This window comes from Ischnura elegans, chromosome 5 (genome assembly GCF_921293095.1).
Source record: "Ischnura elegans chromosome 5, ioIscEleg1.1, whole genome shotgun sequence".
Lineage (NCBI taxonomy): Eukaryota > Metazoa > Arthropoda > Insecta > Odonata > Coenagrionidae > Ischnura > Ischnura elegans.
Genome location: NC_060250.1, coordinates 47,457,173 through 47,476,593, shown reverse-complemented (window position 1 = coordinate 47,476,593; position 19,421 = coordinate 47,457,173). Strand labels below are relative to the sequence as shown.

Below are 19,421 nucleotides of genomic sequence, written 5' to 3'. Positions count from 1 at the left end.
GCACGTACCCACGGCATCCCCTAGATCCGTCTACGGTCGTATGAGTGTGAAAGACACCACATCATTTTAAGAGAACCAAGCGAATGCGTGTACGGACAGAACAAACAATTGATCAAATGATACTAATGGAGTATGTTGGTCAATGAAAGCGAGCCTTGGACGATGACAGTTGCAGAGGAGTCAAGAGTGAAAAAAAATTAGTATTCTGTGATTTTCTGACGACAAAGCAGTCATAGCCGAGACGGTGAAGATTTGAAGAAGACTTTGACAATTTGGAAATGGCAATGGCCAGAAATTAGCTGGAAAGAAGCAAAAAGAATACTACGATTCATCTACATCTACATAATACCCAGCGAGCCGCCTAAAAGGCGTGTGGCAGGGGGTGTTAGGACACCAGCCGTTTAAAAAAAAAAATGAAGTGCTCTAACGAGGTTGGGACTGGCGTTTATTAAAGTCCTTTATGGTTCGGGGGAAAAACGAATTCCCATATCTAGCCGTTCGGAAAAACATCTCTCTTAATTTATCGCTTCTATCGGACCTGGAAATATAGTGTGGCTCTAATATTATGTTCTCTGTGTCGCTCTTAAAGATATCCATTCTCAATTGTTCAACCAACCTAAGCCTAGCGCGCAGCCTCCGAATCTCCAACGGCTCCCAGCCTAATTCGCTTCACATCTGGGTAACACTGTCTGTACGCCCGTAGCAGTTTTTGACGAAACGCGCAGCCTTCCTTTGTATTTTATTCAGTTCGCGGATTAAGTCTTTCTGCACCGGATCCCATACGCTCGCTGCATATTCAAGGTGCGGTCGGACGAGAGCGAAATAGCACCTTTTTTTTACTTTCTCATCCGAAAATTTTCCCACAATACAAAGTAGATATTAGTGTGCAGCAAAAGAGAGGTGTGTGGGACAAGGTCGAACCCAGGATCAAAAATAGAGGGGGGAAAGCCGTGGTCGTTCAAAATGTAAAACAGAAAAGTTAAATAAACTAAGATTTCAAGAAAATTGTGGCAACCCTCTATTGGTTTTAAAAATTGTTTGCTCAAAACTAAATATTTATATTTTAATTACACGTATTATACTAATGCCACTTTTTTGGACGAAAAAAATTGTTCAAAACTCTCGTTTTTTATTACATTTACTTTTTATTAATGATGAAAGACACTTTGTTTCTTCCACAAGTATATAAATTTCTGTTATATTACCGGTTTCGGCTATTACACCATTATAGTAGAAATTTTTATAAACTCGAGGAAGAAACAAATTGCCTTTCACTATTAACATGGAGCCCTTCCACCACGTAGTACAAGCTTCAAGTTTCGATTCCACTTTTGCTTCTAGGGGGGGCAGCTGCCCCCCGCTGGATACGCCCATGGGCTAGGACAAACGTTAAACGAAAGCATGAAGAAGGGAAAGAGTTTTGTTACCTAAGAAACCGAATAATCAACAATGGACAAAGCAAGAATTAAATATGTAGACAGAAGAATGGCGAAGGCGAAGAGGGTTTTCTACAAAAAGGAGAATCTTCTAAGCGCTGAGAATGCGAGAATAGAAGTCAAGAAAAGTGAAAAAAATGAGAACTATACTACTACACTCATCCCTTGAAGGAAACAGCCCAAACAGAAGAGGAATCGTCATTACTGGTCAACAATCCGAAGGTTGGTTTCACGTAGCTCTCCACTCCATTCTTCTATCATCTAATCTTTTCACACCTACGTATTTCTTCTCGTTCACATCATTTTTTACATGTTCCATCTAATTCACCCTTTTCCATCCTTGCCATCTACCTGTCCTTCGGCAATTTTCTTCATCGGGCCATCATGTCTCACGCTATGGACTAAAAGGTTGTCCCGTCTTCTTGTCAAGGTTTCAATGAGGTTTCTCTTCTCTTCTACTTTTCTTAGGACTTCCTAATTACTTACTCGATCTTCATCATTCTTCTGTAGCACCACATTTAGAGGAATTTTTTCTCGATTTTTTCGCGGCTTTCATTGTCCATGCCTCACTTCCGTAGAGAGAACTATACTCCAAATGTAAGTTCTGATAAATTGTTTTCGTACTTTTCGGTTTAAAATACCCGCTATAAGCAAATCTTTTATTTGGTGGAATGCTCTCTTCGCCTGGGCTATTATGCTGAAAATGTAGTTCCTGGTTTTGTCATTTTAGCTATCCTGCTTCATATTGGCAGAATTCATCCACCTCTTCCAGTTTTGGTTTCCTTATATAAATATTAGTCTTGACTTCTCTTCTGTTGCATACTAATATATTGGTTTTCTGTGTGCTCATTCTCAGATGATATTTTCCCATTACCCTAGCCATAGTAAGCGGAGGAATATCCTATGAAATTGCTGAGGATATTCTCAAAGGGATATTGGGATATCTGAAGATTATTTTCAATGGTCTCATAATATTCTATAGATATTCTTAGAATATATATTAAAATTCTTCTAGGAATATTCCCTTAGAATATTCCTGGGATATCCAAGGAGTATCCCTAGGACATTATGTGAACATTGAGATTATTCTTGGACAAACAAAAGTCTCTTACGAATGCTTCCACGATGAGCAGAAGATGCTCTCATGGCTGGGTCTCCATCACGTTGCCCATGTCAGCGTGGTCAATGAAACTAAGAGATCATAAGTCCCTTATTTATAATTTTCTACTGCGTAAGATAATTTTTGGAGCTTGGGAGCGAAAAGGCTTTAATGGGCATGCATATAATATAATATGAGTATAATGACTTATACTTCACGCAATTTGACACGTAGAGAAAAATATTAGAGAATACTCCAAAAAAAATCCTTAACGATTCCTAATGTATGTAATTGTAACTAAATAGGAAAAGTCGGAATCAATATATAGCTGTCAATGGAATTCCTGGTGTAAAAATCTCTCTGTGGTTATGGGAGAAAAATAATGGAGTCGAACAATAATGGACGACAATTCAAGTTGACGACGCAGAACAAAGAACTCGGGAGTGTTGCGATAAAAATAGTGACGCTCGGGTGTACGCGTCTTCGCTCCCGATGTTTTCGCCGGAAGTACTTAAAATAAATGTTTGCAATTTGTGTTAACTACATTTATGAAGTCATGGAGTAGAAAGAACGTTATTTTATTGGCGTCGCAACGTGTGGGGCACGACTACTCGTCTAGATAGAGACCACGGGGAGCCTGACAGAGAGTTGTATAGATCTCAGAGGAAATATATGAAGAGCGCTTATTGTAGCTGCGCAGTAGCCGAGATGCGAGGACAAGATTGAAACCACGTGACTCCGGGGAAAAGTGCGGGAAATTTGAATACGCTAGAGCTACTTACAACACTACTACGTACGAATATGCATACCATTTCAAAGTAAAATATGACGTCAAGCTAGCTCTTTGACATTTTAAATGAATGTAGGGTTAAGGTATTACTGTTTTTAACGTAAGATTCTTATATTAGCATGCTTGAAGGAATTTTTGCCCTAATGGAAATAGATAACAGCAATGAAGTCGACGTATGATTGGACAACTCATCCACTCCGATATATTTACAATTGAAATTTATGGAATATCGAAAATATCACCACGATTTTAAGAATCTGGTATTGTTTTAAAAATGTAAGGTTGTAGGGAAATTAAAGGTAAGTATTTAACATTTGGCATAAGATTACCCCTAATCCGAAAAACATTACATTCTAGTTAAGGCATTCAGCTGCTTAACTGATTCAGCTGCAATCTTGCCATTTTGCCGGTGTATTTGATGGTAATTTACACAATAATACGCGATGTATCGGCCCAGAGATTCTTCTGCGATAAAAACAATATCTCTTCTTCAACGTGAGGGCACTAGAATCTTCTTCATAAAAATATTTATGCCGAATTAACTGCAAAATAGCATACCTCGCACAGAGATCCCATGCATTCAAATAGGAGATTCCAGCAAAAAGTACCGATGACACGTGACCTACCCCCACCACGGCTCTTTCAATGTTGTCCGCATGCGCAGAAACCAAAAATCCCTCTCCCCTATCCTTACTCTGAGGTATAGATAAGGGAAATTTCAAAATGGCGGGAGTTACTAAAGCATTTTGCAAACTTAAAAAGGTAGATTTGCAAAAGAGGGGCACAAAGAAAGTGAAGTAGGGGTGCTACTAAGACAGTGGAGAGAACAGGAGAGGTTAGATAGATAGTGGTGCGAAGAACGAGCGGAAAGGGACGGAAAGTTAGTAGAGGTAGTTTCGAGGAGAAAATACAAGAGGGCCTGACGGCGTTCGAGCAAATAACGGTAGAATCGCCGAACGAGAGAGTGAAAAAGAGGAAATACTCGTGGGAGAGGTGATCGCTGAAGTAGGGGGAAATTTTGGCGAGACCGGCGGTAAGTTAGAGGAGTTAGATTCTACCCACACTACTGTGATGATCAGTGCTGAAAGTAAGGAGAAGATAGAAGAAAACAAAGGGCAGATGGCGATGAGAGTGAATCAAAGATCCACCAACAGAGGGGCCGATCTCGAGGAGGTCGTAATACGGAAAATCACGAGGCGTAGTAAGGATTGCGTTCTGTCGCCCGTAGTACCCACAGCGGGAGGGGCTGTGTAAATGAAAATCCCGACATTCAGCGCAAGAAGATGGTAAAATCAAGGCCTAGTAACGACGGGGAGGAAGTACTGGAGGGGCCGTGATTGCGGACCGCCAGGAGGCCGACCGCGGTGAATCCCGGACGAGATATGGACCGGAGTCTGGCAAGAATATTCCCCCGGCCGGGAGCGCGGGGATTTCCCGGACACGCGAACGGCTGATCCACGGGATAGGGAGAGAGTGCGCGAGTGGGAGTTGGGGCGATGTGCAGTGCATTATTTCTTGCTGGAAGAGGGAAAGGAAGCGACGAGGAATGTTGAATATCTCGAAGTTGAAGTCGCAGTGTAGGAAATTGAAATGGGTGTTAAAATGTCACTGTGACATTGGGAGGAATGGTGTAATGTTATGAGCATGTGCGCTGTGTATTTCCAAGAAGGGGGAGTGAATTTTGTCCACCAAGATGTATGAATGTGTACAAATATGTTCCAGTGACGTTGTTTTTTTTTAGTTTTGCGTTATTTATTCTCTTGTTCAAAATCGTAAATGGGTAAAAGGTGAACGTGAAGAATTCGTTAGAAAGAATGTCACATGAGAAAAAAGAGTAAAGGCAATGGACGAGGGTGATACATGAAAGGAGGCATGGGCGTACCCAGGGGGGCAGGGAGGGGGCAGCTGTCCCCCCCTAGAAGCAAAAATCACAAAAGTCTTTAAGCAAAATCAGTACAGAATTGAAACGAAAGCTACCCACAAATTTTCTCTAAACCCACGAAAAATGATATGCATTAGTATAAGATATGTAACTAAAATATAACTATTTTTTGAAGGAAATAATCTCAATTACCAATAAAGCGCTGTTATAATTTTCCTAAAATGTTGCTTTCATTCAACTTTTCCATGTAAAATGTCACAAATTGCCTTGCCCCTCCCTAGTTATGATCCTGGGGGCGCCTTTGGGTGACAGTAATACACATAACACCGGTAACACGGGTGTTACACGTTGCCGTCGAACATCTTGCATCGTTGGTAATCGATATCCGGTGAAGTCGATTGTAATAGATAGATCGATAGTTGTAAATCACGGGCGGTAGATCCAAAATCGGCCTTCAGGAATCGGAAAACTTTGAGTGGTGGCTTGAGTGATATCTACTGCTGGGAGAAATACTCAGCTCCAGCACATTAAGAAATTGTTAATTCATATAATTTATATTATTTACGATCTATTTCACACCGAGACCAATGAATGTCATTCTATGGCCCCCATATGGATGTCCCTGTAGTGATCATAATAGGATGTCATTTGAATGACATCCAATAGACATCCAAAGGATGTCCATAAGAGACTTCTGGATGTCTGGATATCAAATGTACATCCATTGGACGCTTTGCAGTGGCCGGGTATAGGCGTGAAGTCTTGGCGAACATTTGTCCGTGAGGGTTGGACCAAAGCCTCCTATATACTATTCTATGAGTATATACATGAGTTCCTAGATGTTAATTCCATGGGTTTTGGTTGGGCGCGCTACAGCGAAAGTTTTACCTAACGCCGCTACGGAACCTATTTCGATCCAATAATAGAGGAGAAATTTAGTGAAAGCCGATTTTAACGCGTGTTCTGAATATCCCAGTGCTGTGCGGTGAATGTAAATGGTTATTGCCAATTCACTTCAATCATTACCCCATTACAAGTGACCACGAATGATAGCGAGTACACATTGTGATTTATTTCGAGGTCGTAATTTTTCGGGGGCTCATTCGGAGGGGGTATAATTAACAAGATGCAACAAATAAATCCTCCTCCCCTATAAATTGAATATAAGAATTCTTTGATTCGAACCCATGTATGTAATGATGACGCCGCTTCGTCGAAACTACTATCGGTGAAAAAAAGGTAGAACCCTGAACATTAAGCGTTTGCATAAAACTCGTTTGAAACTAAAGCCATGGTCTTAAAATTCACCACAAATAGACCAAAAATAACTGTAGATATGTTCCGGAACCAAGGAGATTTAATCCAGTATATTTGTTTTTTTTTACCGGTGACATGCTTAAGTGTTGACAAATATTGTGTATTATTTCTCATTATACGTGCCTTTGTAACCGGACTTTACTTTTTGACTTATTTATTTATTAACTTTGACTATTTATTTTGCCGGATAAACTGTACAGCAAGAGGCGTAGGTACATGTCATTAATCTCACCCGTCTGATACGCGATAACATTCATTAATACCATGTGAATAAATGAAATTTTATTACATTTTTATTCATTGCAATATAAAATTTGCTGATAGCAGTAATTTAGTTAGGAAATACCCGCAACAAAAATTATTTGAAGGGATATAAGGCAGTTGTATTTTTTAGTATAACTTCGAACAAATAAATAGTGGGCGCGTTGACAATGTAAATTATTGACAACAACCAAAATTTACACTATGAACCCCATATTACGTATCGTATTAAGATGGGTCGCTAACCCCAACCTGAGTTTCTTCAAATCATGAGGAGTTTGTACCACTTTGTTTGTACCGCTTGGAACCAAGTAGCTGCTGGAGGTTTTCTGCCAAGATCATTTAAACTCGTTCTGTGAGGATATTTTACGTAGTATATAAAATTTGGTTTGGATATTCCGTATCGCGTGTTTCAGGAGGAATCTTTAGTACTTCCGGTAGTGGCAGGAGATACAATTTTAAACAATTTCAAAATGGATGAGATTGTGCAATCGTATTATTGATACTCGCTAAAAGCTCTCGTTTAATTAAGCTCAAAAATGAATTGTTTCAGACAATTATAATTGCAAGTTTTCGTCCGATCTTAATTATTGAGTGTCCTTAAAAATCCAGAGTTTTAATGAAATGTCGATAATGCTGAATATCCTAGAAAAACAGCTTGCATGGAAACTGCAAAGTGTACTCACAACATGGTGTTTACGTTGCCATAGCGGAGTAACTAAGGAGTTGTGACCCCATGTTTACCGATAAAAAATGCTTAAAATTGTATTCCATTCCACCTCCTGAATTATTGCAGATTTATCCTGAAACACCTTGCATAGACCGTGACCAAAATGTTTGCGTTGCCATAGCTAAGTAACTAAGGAGTTGCGACCCCGTGTTCATGGGCAAAAAAATCCTTAAAATTGCCTCCCCTACCATATCCGGAAGTATGCAGATCGTGGCCTTCTTTGTAGAAGGATTCAAACAATTGTCGCCCAGTGAAAAATCCTTAACACGTGCCGAATTCACTTTGTCGCAGTCACGGAGGTGGTAAATATCTGGAGGGGGCATGCACCACTGGTTTCGAGCTGGAGCGAAGTGTGGCCGGAATGGGGATGATTTGGTAGGACAAGCTACGTCCGCTTTGAGCAAAATATCGACAAGGGTCAATGCTTAATACATATTTGGTGAAATTTTTGGTCATAACTCGATAATACATTAAAATAAACTATGGAACGTAAAATCTTAACCTTAGTTCCTTACTTCATCGTTAGGCTACGCGATTACGGTTACGTTCTACAACCAGCCCAGCTAAAAATTAAATTTTGCGAGAGTAAACTAGTCATTTACCTGCACAGATACTGGTATTGAATTTCATTATAGCCAACGGAAATTAAAAATTACAGTACTAAAGTATATTTTCAATGATATCCCCACCAGTAAAGTGTCCAACAGACTCAGAGTTTATACATAGATAGAAGTATCGCGAATGATGGGAAAAATCCGATGAATATCACCGTTGAATTCCAATACTAATGATTATCAGTGGCGCCGACTCCATGGGGCCTGAGGGGGCCCGAGCCCCCTCAAAGATTCGTTTGGGGGGGCGGAGCCCCCTCAATAATTCAAGAAAATAATTAAGTTATATTATGCTTTGTGAAATCACAAAAATATATTGGTAATATTTTTCCCATGTTTGACGATAGTTACCTTTTAAAATAAATTCAGCAATGTGTTAAAACAAATAATTATAAGGTTAAGCAGGTTAACTGCATCAGGTGGTGTGAATCATGACAGCTTTTCGGTGCTGCGACACACTTTGAATTTAACCTCTTCCCGGGGAAAGACCCCCGATATGGGCCCCCCCAATATTTTTTATAAGTCGGCGCCCCTGATGATTATGGTAGCATTTTTCCCTTAATGCAGTTCATTTTCAGAACAAAACTTAGCCACCTCAAAATATTAATTCGAGACTAAGTCCAAAAATTGTCAAACTAAGATGGCGGAACTTTACCACGCCAAAAAATCGGAAACAGCGTCTCCAGATATTTACAACCTCCTTGGTCGCATTCACAGATATATAAACGTTTAATTAAGTTCAAAAATTAATTGTTTCAGACAATTATAATATGTAGCAAGTTTTCGTCCAATCTTAATTGTTTAATGGCCTTAAAAATCCAGAGTATTAAATGAAATGTCGAAAATGCTGGATACCCTAGAAAAACACCTTTCGTGAGAACTGCAACGTGTACTCAACATGGTTTGCTTTGCCATTGCTCAATAACGAAGGAGTTGTGACAATGCCCGTGCTGGGCCGCCGAGACACCGGGACATATCCCTCCCTCCAGCCTGGAAATCTTTGGCGCCCTTCTGTTCCGAAACTGACAAATATTACCGTAAGAATATCAACATTGAGCAGTTAACTTGATTTCAATGATGTCTTATTTAACAGCATAATTAACACCGTCTTGAGTAAAGAAAATAATAATTTAAATCAATATAACCATCGTCATGAGTGGTGTCACGACGCGTTGTTGCCACTTTGATAGCTACGGCCTTTTACAAAGAAGGCCGCGGTCTGTATGCTTCCGAATATGGTAGGGAAGACAATTTTAAGCATTTAATTGCCCATAAACACATGTATATATATACGGGTTTTATATTTTACTTCAGGTAGTGTCAGGAGAGACAATTTTAAACAATTAATCTCCAAATCGATGAGATTGTGCGATCGTATTATTGATACTCGCTAAAAGCTCTCGTTTAATTAAGCTAGAAAATTAATTGTTTCAGACAGTTATAATAGCAAGTTTTCGTCCAACCTTATTTATTTAGTCTCCTTAAAATCCAGAGTACTAAATGAGATGTCGATAATGCTGGATACCCCACAGCTTTCATGGAAACTGCAAAGTGTACTGGTTTGTGTACTGGTACTAAACATGGTGTTTGCGTTGCCGTAGCTTAGTAACTAAGGAGTTATGACCAGTGGCGCCGACTCCATGGGGCTTGAGGGGGCCCGAGCCCCCTCAAAAATTCGTTATGGATGTGAGGAAAAAATGTGTCAGGCTTGTCGATTTTCCCCGGAGTGTCCAGATATCGTGATTCGAGTTATCAGGGTTCAAATGTTGATCATATGACTTCTAAAATGCTTAAAAAAACTTAAAACTCACTACTTAAAAAATTTTCCGGGGCAAGGCCCCTGGTTTGGGCCCCCCCAATATTTTTTGTACGTAGGCATCCCTGGTTTTGACCCCATGTTTACCGATTAAAAAAATGCTTAAAATTGTCTTCCTTACCACCTCCTTATCTGAAGTATTGCAGATTTATCCTGAAACACCCTGCATAGACCGCGGCCAAAATGTTATCGTTGCCATCGCTCAGTAACTAAGGAGTCGCGACCCCGTGTTTATGGGCAAATAAATACTTAAAATTGTCTCCCCTACCATATCCGGAAGCATGCAGACCGCGGCCTTCTTTGTAGAAGGCCGTAACTCTCAAGGTGGCAACGACGCGTCGTGACCACTCATGACGACGGCCGGCCGGGTCGGCTATCTTTGCTACCCGAAAAAAGTGTATTAAAAGATAACGACAGCGCCCTGAATGCAAAAGTAAAAAAAAAAATAGATTTTAAGATGATATTTTGGAGTAGTTGTGCATGCAAACCATTCCACATTCAGATGGGAGCAGGTTTCGGGTCCTAAGAGGATTTATGGACTTGCCAGTAATTGGAATAAACAACTAATGAGCGACAAGATAGCTAAACTGAATTATTAAGAGGCCAACAAACTCAAATGCAAAATTGTTTACAACAGGAATTCTATTTTATTATACTCCTAACTTTACTGGAATTAGAATTTCCTGTTTTCGAATTTGCCAGTACTTGGCGAACGAAAAAGTGTGAGTTAATCGAAGTTTTTTTTAAAGGTAGTCTCTGTTTTTTACCAAATGTATGGCACAAAAAGTAAAATTTTGTATCCATTATGATTGAAAAAGGGTGGAGAGGAGTTTTGGAAGAGCAGAGGAACCTAATCATGGAATATGCGAGGAAGAAAGGATGACGATATTCTTCGAAATTATTATTCCAAGAAACGGCTTAAAAGCGAGGCTACCTACGCTGCAATTGAAGTAACAAGAGTGAGTGTAAGAAGGTCAATGCATGGATAATAATGATCGGGGAAAGTTATGGGATTTTAAAAAGGCTTGCTGGAAGTTTTGAAAACCTCAAAAATATTTTTTACGTCTTTACATCATTATATCTTCGACGCGCATAGCTAATAATGACTTCTAACTACCAGCAGTGCTTCATAATACGTTTCTCTATCTGATAGGACATATGCTAATGCGTATATTGCACAGCTCCAATGACTCATTATTCCTTTCGCTGCACATGATATAACAAAGAAAAAGAAACCTTCGTTGGTCGGTCCGCTACGTTGCCAGTTTTCAGCACTCCGGTCTTTTATGGCGAGGTAATAAGTAATTATATTATTAAAGGCATATTTACCGCACGAGATTTGGACTGAAAAGTTCCTTCGTCCACCTGAGATGAACGATAGGCGCGTGAGTTTCAATGTAGATATTTCTCCAGTCCTGCATTCATTTGGAGTCAATTAACCGAATTAGATTGGAGGGATCGAAATGATAATTTGCTGAGTAGAATCTAAGCTATTATTTAGCGTATGGAAAATGATCTCATCTTTATTCGTACAAAGGTAAGCGCCACTTTGACGAAGATGAATCAATTGATATTTATGACTTTCGAGGGCTTTTTGGTTATCCTTGAGGCTATATACAATATTTAATGTTAACTTATTATAAGAAAAGGTGGTCTTGACTGCGGTGGTGTAGCGAGGGAGAAGTTTTAAAATTTTCCACCAAAAATTTTCAAAAAATATTGGTCCCGCTAATTCGATGTCCTTCAAAAATAAATGCCATGGTGGGCCGCCCGAGGAGTGTGTCGTTGTGGTTTTCCTTTTTTACGGTTTAGGTTAGGCAATGTAAAACCTCAAAAGTGACTGTTTTCTGAGTTTTGAATACATAAAAAAATAATAAGGTTAATATATGCACACTTTAATCATGCAGACAGTAGAAAATATTCTAATAATACCTCATCAAATTCCGTAAATCATGTCATAAATGGGCTAAACCGAAAGTGGGGAAAATATACACAGTGTGACGTCATCTGAGTGGTCTCGAATGCAGGGATGCTACACCCTTCGACGTCTATAGATTAGGACGTCGAGGTAGGTAGATGGTTCCAGCATCAACAATCTGCGGAGGCCATTGATCAAGAAATGGGCGTGAGCTGCTTTTTGTTTTTTTTATGACTCGTGAGGCGTGCATCGGTGGTTGTCCTCAAGAGAAAGTTTTGATGCTGGGAACTATATTTTACTCTATCAACGCATCACATGATCAACTGCCTCCATGGTGGATCTTAAAATCTCAATCTGTTTGATGACATGACCTGGGTACGTGTAGACATATTAACAGCGTTAATCTCTGTGCGTGAAGGACTTGCGTTCCTACAGGTGTGAATATTCCCGTCCTCAGAGGAACGGATTCAGCATTTCGCCCTGTCGGGCTCTCAGCCGTTGTTGCTGCTGGTTTTCGCGACTTGAGTAACAAACAGCAATTATTACTTAAATAACAGGAATGCACTCACCTGTACCAACTGACTGCGAGAATAACGGGCGAATGGTATTCGGAAACGAAGACGAGCGCTGTTGGTCGGCCAGCGTGCGGTATTCTCAACAACGCAGGAGCCACCGACCTTCGTCTCGTGTGACCTCAACTCGACTGACGCCTCCTCCATCCAGCGTGAGATGGGGAGAACTAGCTGGTCGCTGCTTTCCTGGTCCGACGACGGGTTTCCCAACGATATCGCCGCCGCGTGGCGGATGTCCTTCCGTCACTCAAAATCCGGCCGCACTGCGACGTCAAGAGCAAAACACATCCCTCCAACACTTCACAGATCCATAAAGTTCAGGGGCGGCCTGGCCAGGTCGGCGATTACCGAGGGCACCAGGGGCGTTCTGGGGTGATCGGGGTCCCTCGGTTGGAGCTCGTGATGGGGCCTCCCTTAGCGGAGGATTCGCGCCCCCCCCCCCTGCGGGAAAACTAGGAATTTGGATCCCCGGAAATAGATTTCGACGCTATTTTGGTTCTTAAAAACAAGATAAAATTAAAAAATTAAATTTTGTAGGAAAACATATTATGAAAAGTGAGAACTTCACAGCTTATAAAATGTAATTATGTATTATGGTTCGATTATCTATTTAGTGAATTTGTTTCTTGAAAATGTACCCTGCAATTTTACATACCTCTTAAATAACCTTTTCGAATAACTCTTTCAAAAAGCAAAAGTAGAAATGTAAAAAATTGAGAAGCACATTTTGGGGCCAGATATAGAGTTTTGGTTGTAATGAATTAACTATGTCTGATTAATTTTTACATGACATATATATGTAGTTACAAGTACGTAGCTATTATCCATACTCGTTGGTTATTGTTTTAAAGTGTAAATGAATACTTGGGCCACAATTGAGGAACTAATGTTTTAGAAAAATTTCATCCTGAATTAACAAACATGCCTTACACTATTTGCTAAGGGTAATGCTTAACGATTTTTTCGTTTTCATAAATCAGCTGGCCAATTAAAACTGTCGGGTAGAGAAGAAAATCACGGGTAAAACATTAGGATACATTTTTAATATATTTGTTTATTTTTATTTTGATCTTTATTTTAGAGAAACTGCAGTAAAATAAGTATTTTTATCAGTAACTATCAAATATTAATGGACCCAATCAATAATTCAATTATTTTTTGTGCTTTCCTTCAAAGTAATTATATGTTCAGGGAGTCGTAAAAATACTCACAACATAAATAATTACATCTTTATTAATGCTACCAATTTCTACACACTTAAGGTGGCAAATGTAAAACAAGCGATTAAGGTCAACTCTACACTATTGAAGTTCTTTTATTATAGAGCTTATATTCGACGCGAAGCCGAACTTGAATTCAACAGTCTGTCCGAAAACTCCCTTGGGAGATGAGCTAGGGTTTGAAATATCAACACAGAGAACGTGCATACGTCAAAGAAATAGAAGCAACGCTCCCGCAGAAAATCCAGAAAAATAGTGTTTTAGGAGATCAATCTCCTACCTTTTTGCGTCATTTTATGTCAGATAGGTATAGATTTAAGATAGACAGCAGAGGTTTCCGTGGACACCTTCCTCATGAAGGCTTCATTCCATCATACCTATCAAGATTCGCGATTCGTTAAAAACTGCTACGGGTGTACAGAAAGCGTTAAACAGATGTTAAACGGATTGGGTTGGGAGACGGTAGAGACTCGGAGGCTTCGTGCTTGGCTTATATTTCTTGAGCAATGGAGAATGGATATCTTTAAGAGTGACTAGGGAGTTTATCATATTAGAACCCCGCTTCATTTCTAGGAATTACGACAGAAACCATAAAATTAGAGAGATATTTAGGCGAACTGATAGGTGCGGGAACTCGTTATTTCCTCCGCACGACAAACGACTTTAATTAACGCTAAGTGTAATTTCGTAATAACATTTCCTTTTTATTTGATTACGGCGAGTGTCCTGACATCCCCCGCCACAGGCCTATTTAGGCAGCTTCCGGGGTAGAAGGTTGATGTAGATAACCACCATAAAACTTTTACCAACAAAACGACCTACTACATGCGCACAGTTGTATCTTTCTTAATCGAATGTCAAAAACAGCCGTTTTTGAGTCTTGAAAATCCCAAATATCCTATATCCCCGAATTTCCCTTCGCAAGGTGGTCCAAACTGAGATCTGCCTCTGGTATCAGGCGTATCACTGCACATTTTGCAATATCAGATCGTTTCTTTTCTTTACCTGCGTTTGGCGCAATATACATGCGGTATAGAACACGACCGCAAGCCGTATCGTTTTCAGAATGAAATATTGAGTCAGTAGTTTGCTCTTACCAATGCTATAAATCCCAAAAAATGCGTTTGCTCGTTTTAAATACCGTTTTGATAGTTGTAGTAATTCACTTATTAAACTTCAGAGGCAAGGAGCGAATGCATAATCCAAGGTTTCGGGGAGAAGATTCATCATTGGCGGAGATTTCAATATCCCTTGAGTAGATTAAGATAGCATACAGATAAATTCTATGCGGGTGAGAATAATATAGCTGCGAGGTGTTTCTAGGTATATTTACGCTGAATGAAATAGAAAAATTAGCTAACTGTGTCAACAGAGGTGGCAATGTTCTTGATTTAATGACGAGAAATTTATGAGGCCAAGGGGTAAATTTTGAAGCTGGAGATGTTAAATGCGGCCAATTAGGTTTTACATCGCATTTATCATTTGAACGAATTAGCAAAATTAGCTACTTAAGTCAACGGATGGGGCAATGTTCTTGATTTCATGACGAAAAATTTACCAGGTGAAAGGGTACATTTTGAAACTGTAAATGGTCTATGCGACCAAATTGTTTTTGCACCGCATTTCCCATTTGACCTTTGTGAGAAATAATATAAGAAACATAAAATGTGTCCATGAAAAAGCTGATTTCAATGCGTTTAGTATTTATTACCGGAAGGCCTCGTCGACTTATAGATAGAGAATGGAAATTTTGAAAAAGAGGCGACTTAAACGTGGCTACATTCATTAGATTCCTCTATAAAGAAGAACCATCAATAGTTCATTTCCTTGGCCCAATTTGCACTTCTAGAATTTATAAATCTACATATTACCCTGCGAGCTACCTAAAGAGGTATTTTCAAGGGGGTAAACCGTCACCAACGTGCACCAGAGGGTTAATATTTACCTCCACGAACAATCAATAAAACCTTTAGTTGGGGCTTAACCCGAGATTTAACTCGGGACCCTGAGATAGGTAGTCGCGTAAGGGCTACCTTGTTACCTAAAACATGTTAATACGTCGGTAAAAACCACTGCAAATATCTTCATATGAAAATGAGACGTAAAATTCCGGTGCAGGCGAAGTTGTTGAGTTGACTCTGGCAAGTGTGGCTGCGAATGAATGAGAATGCCTCGACGAGGCATTGGCTTTGTTGAATAATTTTCTAAGTAAGTTAACAAATTTGTGACGATTTTCCAAAATAAAGTTAAGATTGATAACCATACGTGCCGACATGATTTGGTCTACGAAACGAGTTCAAAATCTGATGTTGAAAGAAAGATAGTGTCACTGAAGCATGTGAACATGGCGGGTGACCGTGGGTGAGGAGGAGAGGGAGGGGAGGGGAGGGGGACGGCCGCAGCCGTCTGTTGCGCCGCGTCGCGCGAGCCGCATCGCTTAGCGCCACTCTAGGCGCCAGGCTGCGCGGGCCGCAAAGCCTAAATGGTGAAAGATACGTAAAAACCGACGAAATTTTAGTCCTTCGTTTCATAAATTGCCCTGATTACCCTGATTTTGACAGTTTTCGCGAAATCGTATGACAAATTAAGGGTGTTGGTATTTAGGCGCCTCTCGCCAACTAATTATTTAAAAATTTTCGAAATTTTTTTGCCTATCCTTGTATACCCAAGGGTCATCAAAATCCGGTTGACGATTTTGAAATTTAAAAAAAGTTTATTTTTGGGACCGCCTAATGCCTCGTGGCCGCAGTCGCACACTTCTGTGGTTTCAGATTCGAGAGCGGTGGGTTTACCGCAAACAAAACATCTGGAGACCGACTGGAGGCCTCCTCTTTTTCTGCGGGTCCCAACATTTTATTCCTCCCGTACTCCTCTCTATGTCTATAACTAATACTGTACCCTCTACAATGTAGCGCGCAATTTGTATTAGGTACGTTATTTCACTACGGGTAGGTGAACCCGTAACACAAAGGTGTACACTTATAGTTATAAATTATTGCATAAATAGAAACTTTGTTTTAAATATCCCATATCATATTCATACACATATCCTGGTGAAGAATCTATTTGTCACTAATATGATTATTATATTGTCACTATATTACTGTCACTTTAGATTTTTAATTGCCGAATTTTAATTTATTTTTATATTTAATTTTCATCTACTTCTAATGTAAGTATACATACTTCATATAATTTGAGAAAGACTAAATATTGATTGGGATCTAACTTTAGTTTCTTCGTACACGTGAAATTGAATAATAGTTTAACCGTCACTGTTGCCAGGCTACTATATATAAGGGAACGTAACGTCCGCCATCTTATATATTATCAGCTGACCCGGCGAACTTCGTTACGCCTAAGAATCGATGAAAAGTTTAGTTGCACCATTTATAATTCAAGAGCGGCTGTTCTGATTTGAATAAGTTTTACTTAAATTGGTAAAATAAAACAAACCATCTAGTTTTGACGAAACTGACAGCTTTTACAATGTTACCAATTCCTTAAAAAAATTCCCATAAATTCACGATTTGATTTTTTGGTGTAATTTTACTATATTTTAATCTTTATTCTGTTATTCGGGGCTGAGACGAATCCAAATGACCAAGTATAATTAAAATATAAAAATATTCGTTTCCAAAGAATGAACAAATTTACTATTGTAAGTCGCCGGGCTCTCTCGTACTCGTTATCCGCAGGAGTATAAGGAAAGTCGCGCAGAAAAAGGGAGAAATCACACTTTATTCTTCCTTCATTTGAATACACACGTCGAGTGCCCAGCGAACTGTCGTCTTCCTTTGGTCAGCGTTTCAGTTATTCGCTCGGGTGCATAGCAGGATCACGTTCTTAAGCAAGATGTCTTACCTTACGTGGCCATGCAAGCACTTCCTGTCGCCGAAGGGGTTGGGTGGTGGGATCGTGGGAGTTATTGCTGACTTTGGATGGGTAAGGAAATGAGGCAAGGAAGACGACAGCCTCCTCTCACACTATTTCATTTTACCGTCAAACGTGATATAATGTTAATCATTTAGTGACATATATTTTTCCGTTTTGAGATCCGCCTACTTCTCGAGCTATTTGCGAAAGGAAAACCAGATTTCCAGACGTATTACTGGAGCGACTAATTGCATCTTTTGCGTCTTTCCTCTATCATACACTGGTACTTTTTCATGGAGTTTTGTGATGTGATACATCAATTATTGCATTTAACTATTAGATATTTTCTCGACGTAGCAGTCTCCCATTAAGTGAAGCCTTTTGTACTGTTATTCGTTAAGGGCTGAAAATTGTCCTTAATTTTTTCGAAAAATTCGCCGAAAAAGTTTTAGCTGTTTTCCTGTAAACTCAGTTGCGGGAAAAGGGAAGATTGTTTCTTCACGATTCTGAAAAGGGCTAAACGATCGATACTTCCGGCAAAAACGTGATATTGCCCCAGGTACTCATCCTAACAATCTATTTCGGCTTTCATTATGATATTAAGACTTTTCAAGAGGGAAATAAAAGCCCGATGCAATTAAAAAAGGTGATGCATTATTGCCATTTGAGATATGACGCCGGGCAAGATGACTTTTGACACGGGCAAGATTACAGTTCTGAGTGTAGTTGAGAACTTTTAATGGATAATGAAAAGAAGAAATAATTTAAAAAATTGATATTACATTTTAATGTATATTTTCTTAAATGTTATTTATATTTTATAACCTCCATTACAAGAGAATATTTTGCCAATGTGAATGATTTCCAGTGGAAACCATTGTCCTTAAGTAGAACATTCAAACCCAATTTTTTTATTTACCAAAGTTCAAAACACCGTTGCAATATCATTTGGTAGGTAGACTCCTTTTCTCCTTTAGCCACGGGGACAGACGACTTAAATGCCAACATAATTCGCTAAATAGGTGCTAAAATTATTTAAAACGCTTCTTTAAGATTATTTGACTATTACTTAAGATAACTATCAGAAAAACAAACAGCACAGTAAAAGTATCAGGCATAAAATATTCTTAAAAATTATAACGATAATCCAGAATGAAAATTTGGAAATATTCATTAACGTGAATAATACAGTATTTTTATTTTTCCTTTAAATATTTTCTCAAATTATAATCTGTAGGTAATTATAAATCAAAATTTACACAGCATTGCTTTATTGCTCTATTTGATTAGAATGAGGAGTATTTTGGGTTACTGAAAGCTATGGCTATCTAAAGTGGTGGATTATAGTTCCAAAGGAGAGAACCTGATGTAGGATCTGAAAATTAGTAATGTATAATACGAGTTATTGATTTCAGGATATAATTTATTTAGGAAATGTGTGTAGCATTAATTGAGGCAGACTGTCACTGTTACGGCAAATACAATAACGTAAAAAATATGTTGTTCATTTTGGATTCCTTAATTCTTTAAAATGAAACTCCATACAGCAGTGCAGTATAAAATCGGATACAGAGGGTACTTTTGGATAGGGAACACAATGGCTTTTGATTACTGTACGTTTTCTATCAAAGGAAGTTGATGAGGGTAGTGTATGATTAATATTTATATTTCTGACAAACAAAGAGGTTGCGAGAGGTATATTCAGGATTCAAATGGTGAAGACATTCTGAAACTATTGAGGATACATAGAATAAGCGTCACAGGCTTCCTCACGGCCCGGGTTCGAGAGAAAAGCATAATTAAAGATTCGGCGGACCAAAATATGTTTGTGCCTTCGTGGTACAGATAATATTTATGTCGACCATGATACCGTATTTGGTTGGATTTTAAAAT

The 19,421-nt window shown here is 39.2% G+C and overlaps 1 protein-coding gene across 2 annotated transcripts in view; it reads right to left on the bottom strand.

Moving 5' to 3' along the window:
* LOC124158822 (G-protein coupled receptor Mth2-like) overlaps positions 1 to 12,661 on the bottom strand; it is a 29,695-nt gene extending 17,034 nt beyond the window's left edge. For both annotated transcript variants that reach the window (XM_046534166.1, XM_046534167.1), the window contains exon 1: positions 12,430 to 12,661. The gene's annotated coding sequence lies outside the window, so the exon portion shown is untranslated. The remainder of the gene's footprint in view (positions 1 to 12,429) is intronic.
* Between the last annotated feature and the right edge of the window lie 6,760 nt (positions 12,662 to 19,421).